We start from the raw sequence: 6,353 nt of genomic DNA, 5'->3' as shown, positions 1-6,353 counted from the left end.
TTAATTAAATCTGGAATTGAAAACTAGTCTCAGTGATGATGACCGCAAAACTATTGCTATAAATGTCCCCCTCATTCACTAAGGGATTGAAAACATCCAGCCTAAATGTGACTCCAAATGCATAGCAACGTGGTTGCCTCCTAACTGCCCTGTGGAATGGCTAACCCACCTATTTCAAGGGTAATTAGGGATATGTGGCCTTGTTAATAGCACTCACATTGTAACGTAGATTAAAAGTCTGGAAATGTTTTAAAATGGGGAGATTTCTTTCAAACTACGAACAAACGAAAATGTATTTGAAGGGCACAGAGGTGTCAAGCTTCTGTTTACTGTAATCCAGGGGCCTTGACTGGAGTTCATATCCCACACGGAGGGGGTTCTCTCAGAGTCTGAATTCAATTCATAAAATAGTCTGTAAAACACTAAATCACTTGGTCATGAACTGATAGGAACTTGCTAGTCTTACCCAGGTGAGGCTGATGTTTACTCCACCCTAATGGCCTTGAAACTGCCCACTGATGTGGCCTGTTAAGCCCATCACCGCGTCCTCAGGATCAGACAAATACTGCCCATTTTGTCCATGCTTCCTATATCTGAAGTTAAATTGAAAATGACTGTGATCCTCCGATACCAACCTGAGATAACTGAGACCCTGAAGGCCTGCTCAACAGGCCTTACGCTATTCACTTTCTCCTGTATCGTTAGATTCCATTTTCAAAATGCAAGAATTTTAAAAATAACAATTTTTATGAGATGTATTTGTCATTAACAAGGCCAGTATTTATTGTGCAACCCTATTTTCCCTCTGGAGAAGGTGGTGGGGAGCTACCTTCTTGAACCGTTGTCATGGTATTTTCACACAACTGGATGGTGCCGTTTTAGAGTCAACCATGTTGCTGTCAGCCTCGTGTAGGCCAGGCCTAATAAGGATAGCAGCCTTCCTTTCCTGACTTAGTCAACCAGATGGCTTTTTATTAACAAACCAGAGGCTTCAAATGTGGTTAAATCCATGCAGTCTTAATAAACTGGATTTAGATGCTGAATTGCAATGGTAGGATTTAAACTACATCCTTGATTCATTAGGCTTTTAGATTACTAATCAAGTAATATATCCATGATGCCACCATATTTAATTATTTCACTAGCCACATGGAGAAGCTGTAAAGATGGGGCAGTGACAGAACAAAGGGGCTGGAGTAATATGTGATGGAACCTCCACAAACATACGCTGCCAAAGTTGAGGGCAACCATAGTCTCCTTAGTTAACGTGGCGTGGGATTTGCTGATGGGCTGCTGTTTTTTTTGTTTTGCAAACAACACAGTGTAGGAGCTTTTAGTTCCAGGCACTCTCAACTACCGCAGCCTTTCTGAACTCGCTGGTTAAATGGCTAACAGGGCACTGTGGCCTTCGCTGGTTAACCAGTAACCAGAGAAACCTCCACAAGGGGACAAGGGTCCAAATCACGCCACAGCCATTTTACTGCCTCGCTCCCCTCAATTGCAAACTTGTGCAGAACGCAGACACATCACTCTCGCAAATTTGACACGATACACACACACTGCTCCTTCATCATAATTCATAGCTGAGGAACAGAATAAAACACAGAAAGGGGTGTTTCCCCACTCAGTCCATCTTCTCATTCCCAACTGCAATCTTGTTTTTATTTCTGTATGTGTGTGTGTGTCTGTCTGTCTGTGCACGTGTTTGTTATATGAATGTATGCTTGACTGTGCACATGTGTAAGCATGTGTATTTGCATGTGCCTCTGTGCAAGTACGTGGGTGTATGTATGTACGTGTGTGTGCATGCACATGTGTGGGGCTCTCAGTATGTATGTGTGTCCATATGTGTGGGGCTGTGTATGCACCTGCATGGAGGTTTGGAGATGTGCATGTGTGTAAGCACCTGCATGAGAGTTTGCAGATGCGCATATTTGTGTTCATACGCATGTATGTGTTGACATATGTGGTGGGAGTGTTTGAACATCTATAAGCATGTGTGTGGAGGTGTGTGTATGTATTTGGGGTGTGCACAGGCATGTGTGCGCAGACGAGATGCACATATATGTGTGTGCATGGAGGTTTGTGCATGTGTGAGAGCAAGCCTATCTCTCCTCACTGTCTCCAGCTCTCTTTCATGTCTCGAGTGGAGTTTGCACTCTCTAACACCAAACCTGTCCTCACCGACTTACGCTGCCTACCCCTCGATTTTGAAATTCTCCATTCTCTGCGCCTTCAAGTCCCTGCATGATCTCTCCTCTCCCTACCTTCACCCCTACAAACTTACGAGATTGTCAGTGCCCCTCCAGCCTCAAGCATTCCCAATTCCAGTTACTCCACCATGCATTCGGCCGTCTATACCCAAGCTTTGGAATTTCCTCGCTCTGTTTCCCTCCTTTAAAACATCCCTCAAAACCCACTTCCTTGACCAAGTTTTCAATTCAATCTGTCCTAATATTTCAGCTGGGAGATGAGATTTTTTTTGACAACACTCCAATGAAAGTAGCATGATAGGTGGTTTAATCTGAGGGGCCCTCTGGAAACACAAGTGGCCATTTTGTGTTGGGAACTCATTGTACATTAGGACAGACATGGATTACACCAGCTTGCAATTGACAGTCTTCAAACAATATCTCCGCCACTGAAAACTTCTATCTCTTTAAAGTCAGGGAACCCGACGAGGGTGAAAAGAGTAGATTGCAAAGAACCTGTAGATTTTACGATGTCAACACCGAGAGAGGTGACCTTGAGAAAGATGGGGTAGGCTATAATGAATCCTAAGGTAAAAACAATGACTGCAGATGCTGGAAACCAGATTGTGGATCAGTGGTGCTGGAAGAGCACAGCAGTTCAGGCAGCATCCGAGGAGCAGCAAAATCGACGTTTCGGGCAAAAGCCTTCATCAGGGTGGGGGACTCCTGCCAAACTAAGCAGAGAATGACATCCTCACACTGTTTCTGAAAACATTAGCTCCTTCAATTATTTAAACCATATTTCACAGCTGTTCTCATCTTTGAACATGTGAGTGCCAAGAGTCACATAGAGATCCATGTTATGTAATCCTAGACCTGTATGTGCAAGCACATGTTTTAAACTTCCTGTCAGGAATTTAGACTCATAGCACCATGGAACAGTTACAACGCTAAAGAGGGCAATTTGGCTCATTGTGTCTGTGCTAGAGCATTCACTCAGCTCCACCCTGACCCTATAGTTCCGACTTCAGGTAACGATCCATGGGATTGCACAGGATACAAGCCATAGAAACAGGCCATTCGGCCCAACTCATCCATGCTGGGCTCCACTCCAGTTCCATCTTTCCTCATCAAAACCTGCCATCTTCTATTCCCTCCTCCCTCATAGACTTGTTCAGCCTTCCCCCCAAAGTATCCACACTATTCACCTCCACCGTTCCCTATGGAAGTGAGTTCCCCACTACCATCATGCCCTCCACTTCACTCCTGCATTCCCAACTGGATTTCTTGGGGGCTATATTGAACTGACGGTCTCTAGCACTTCTCGTCCCTACAAGAGAAAACATTCTCGCCATCCAAACCCAGCCGATCAAAACTATCAATATTTTAAAAAAACCTCGACCCTCTTCATTCAAACAAAAACCGGCCTCCTTTCCTGATGTAAATTCCCGTGCATTTCTGACGTTGTCCTCATAAACCTTCCCAATGTCCTTCCTGACTGCCAACTCATCTTGCACATTAAACTTACGAGAATCCTGAACTAAGACCTCCAAGTCCCTTTGTGCTTCAGATGTCTGAAGCCTTTCCCCATTTAGAAAACAATCTAATCTTCTGACCAAAGTGCATCACCTCACACATTCCCACAATGTATTCCATCTGCCACTGCTTTGCCCACTCTCCCACCCTGTCCAAGTCCTTCTGCAGCCTCCCGCTTCCTCAACGCTACCTGTCCCTCCACCTATCTGTCACCTGCAAACATAGCAACAATGTCCTCAGTTCTTTTGCCCGGATCGGTAATGTATATTAATGGTTTAGTTATGGTCCCAACATGGACCCCTGTGCAACTCCACAGGAGTTATACAGCACAGAAACAGACCCTTGGGTCCAATTCATCTGCACTGACGTAGTCACCGACTGCCATCCTGTAAAAGACTCCTTTATCCCTAATCTCTGCCTTCTGCCAGGGAGCCAATTCTCAATTAATGCCAGTCCCTTGCCCCTAACGCCATGGGCTCTTGTACTATTTAGCAGCCTCCTGTGCAACACCTTTTCAAAGACCTTCTGGAAATCCAAATAGATCATGTCCACTGGCTCTCCTGCGTCTAACATGTTCATTACCTCCTCAAAGAATTCAAACAGAATTCAACACTAAGAGGATTGAAGTTCTAAATCACAAGTAACTCAATGTAAACTCACGAGAATAAAAGCCAGAATAGACCATTCAGCCCATCCATCATTCAATACTGTCATGACTGACCTTGGGCTTCAATACCATTTTCCCATCCTCTTCCCATTACTTTGGTTGCCAGAGTCCCATTCCCCTTGTTTTAGATTCCTGCCCCAGCAGAAACAACCTGTTGGTGTCTACCCTGCCAAGGTCCTTCACAATCTTGGAGGTTTCAAGGCAGTCACCTGTTCTCTCTAAATTCCAGGGAATATCGACCCAATTTGTACCCCCCCCCCCCACTGTAACAGAGCAAATCCTTTCCCATTCAAACGTGGAGCTAATCACTCAGTATCTGTTGGGGCCATGTTTGCATGGAAATGGTCAGGTCAATAGAGTCCAGTCTTGCTTTGCATTAAGTTATTATGGGCACAGATTGGTTCTGATCTGAAAACAGAATAAGAAAGAACTTGCATTTACATAGTGCCTTTCCTTACCCCAGAACGCTTCACAGCCAATGAAGCTATTTGAAATCAGCTACAGTAATGAGGGTGGCACGGTGGCTCAGTGGTTAGCATTGCTGCCTCACAGCGGTGGGGACCTGGGTTCAATCCCAGTCTCAGGAGTCTGTCTGTGTGGAGTTTGCACGTTCTCCCCGTATCTGCTACAGTTTCCTCCCACAGTCTGAACTTGTGCAGGTTAAGGCGCATTGGCCATGCCACACTGTCCCATAGTGCCCAGGGAGGTGTAGGCCTGGTGGGTTTGCCCAGGGAAGTAGGGTAGATTTGGGTTGGATGCTCTTCAGGTTTGGACTCAATGGGCCAAATGGCCTGCTTCCGCTCTGTAAGGATTCCATGATCATGAGCAGATACCTTTTCTAGCGATGTTGGCCAGGGCCATGGGATCTCAGTTTAACATCTTACCACCTGCATCAGTAAGCACAGCACTCCATCTACGCTAACACCTGGAGCATCCGCCTAAATCCCAGGCTCAAAATGAGGAAGATAATTGATAAGATGGACACAAGGGAGACATTCCAATTTATAGGAGTCTCCAAAACCACATCCATCAGGGTAAGGCAGTCCCCAATCAATCCAACCCAATAAATTCAGAGGAAATGTCTTTCCCCAGAGACTAGTGAGAATGTGGAATGTGCTCCCACAGGGTGAGACTGAAATGAATCGTGTCAATTTGTTGAAAGCGGAGAAGAGGGGGGATGTTGCATAAACACATAAGGGGGAAAGGAATATAAGGATACGCTGACTGAGTGAGAGGAAGAGGAGGGGAGGAAGAGGCTTACAAGAAGCAGGAAAACCAGCATAGAGCAGACAGGCCGATTGGTCTTTCTCTACAATTTAAATTCAATGGAAAGGGGCTGAATCCAATGGATCACGCGAAGGTGAAACATTGGATCACACACACGTACCAATGAAGTGCCAACTCCTTCTGTAGCACCATCTGGAGGAGGAGGGAGGTTGCTACATCACACAAACTGCAACCCTTCTATATCCACCACCACCACTCTCTCCAGGGGCAATTAGCAATAGGCAATAAATGGTGGGAGACAGTGAGGTTTCAGAGTTGAGAGTGTGTTGCTGGAAAAGCACAGCAGGTCAGGTAGCATCCGAGAAGCAGGAAAATCGACGTATTGGGCTGGATCCCTTCATCCTGATGAAGGGCTTATGCCCGAAACGTGGATTCTCCTGCTCCTCAGATGCTGCCTGACCCTGCTGTGCTTTTCCAGCAACACACTCCCAACAATAAATGCTGGGTCGAGCCCCAACAAAAGCTCATGTTTTCACAAGGAATCGAAAAAAAAAAATTCTGTAAAATTAAAATCTTACAAACAGCTTTAAAAGAGGGAGTCAATCATAATAAGAAGTTCCTTTCTTCTTCAGCATGCTCTGTACATGAGGTCTCCCTTCAGTTTTGTGTACAATGTATGCAATTATAGGAACTGGGAGAGCCTATGAGGACATAAGAATTAGGAGCAGGAG

Source organism: Chiloscyllium plagiosum, chromosome 48 (genome assembly GCF_004010195.1).
Source record: "Chiloscyllium plagiosum isolate BGI_BamShark_2017 chromosome 48, ASM401019v2, whole genome shotgun sequence".
NCBI lineage: Eukaryota > Metazoa > Chordata > Chondrichthyes > Orectolobiformes > Hemiscylliidae > Chiloscyllium > Chiloscyllium plagiosum.
The sequence above is the reverse complement of the archived record's forward strand: the minus strand, read 5'-3'. Positions refer to the sequence as shown.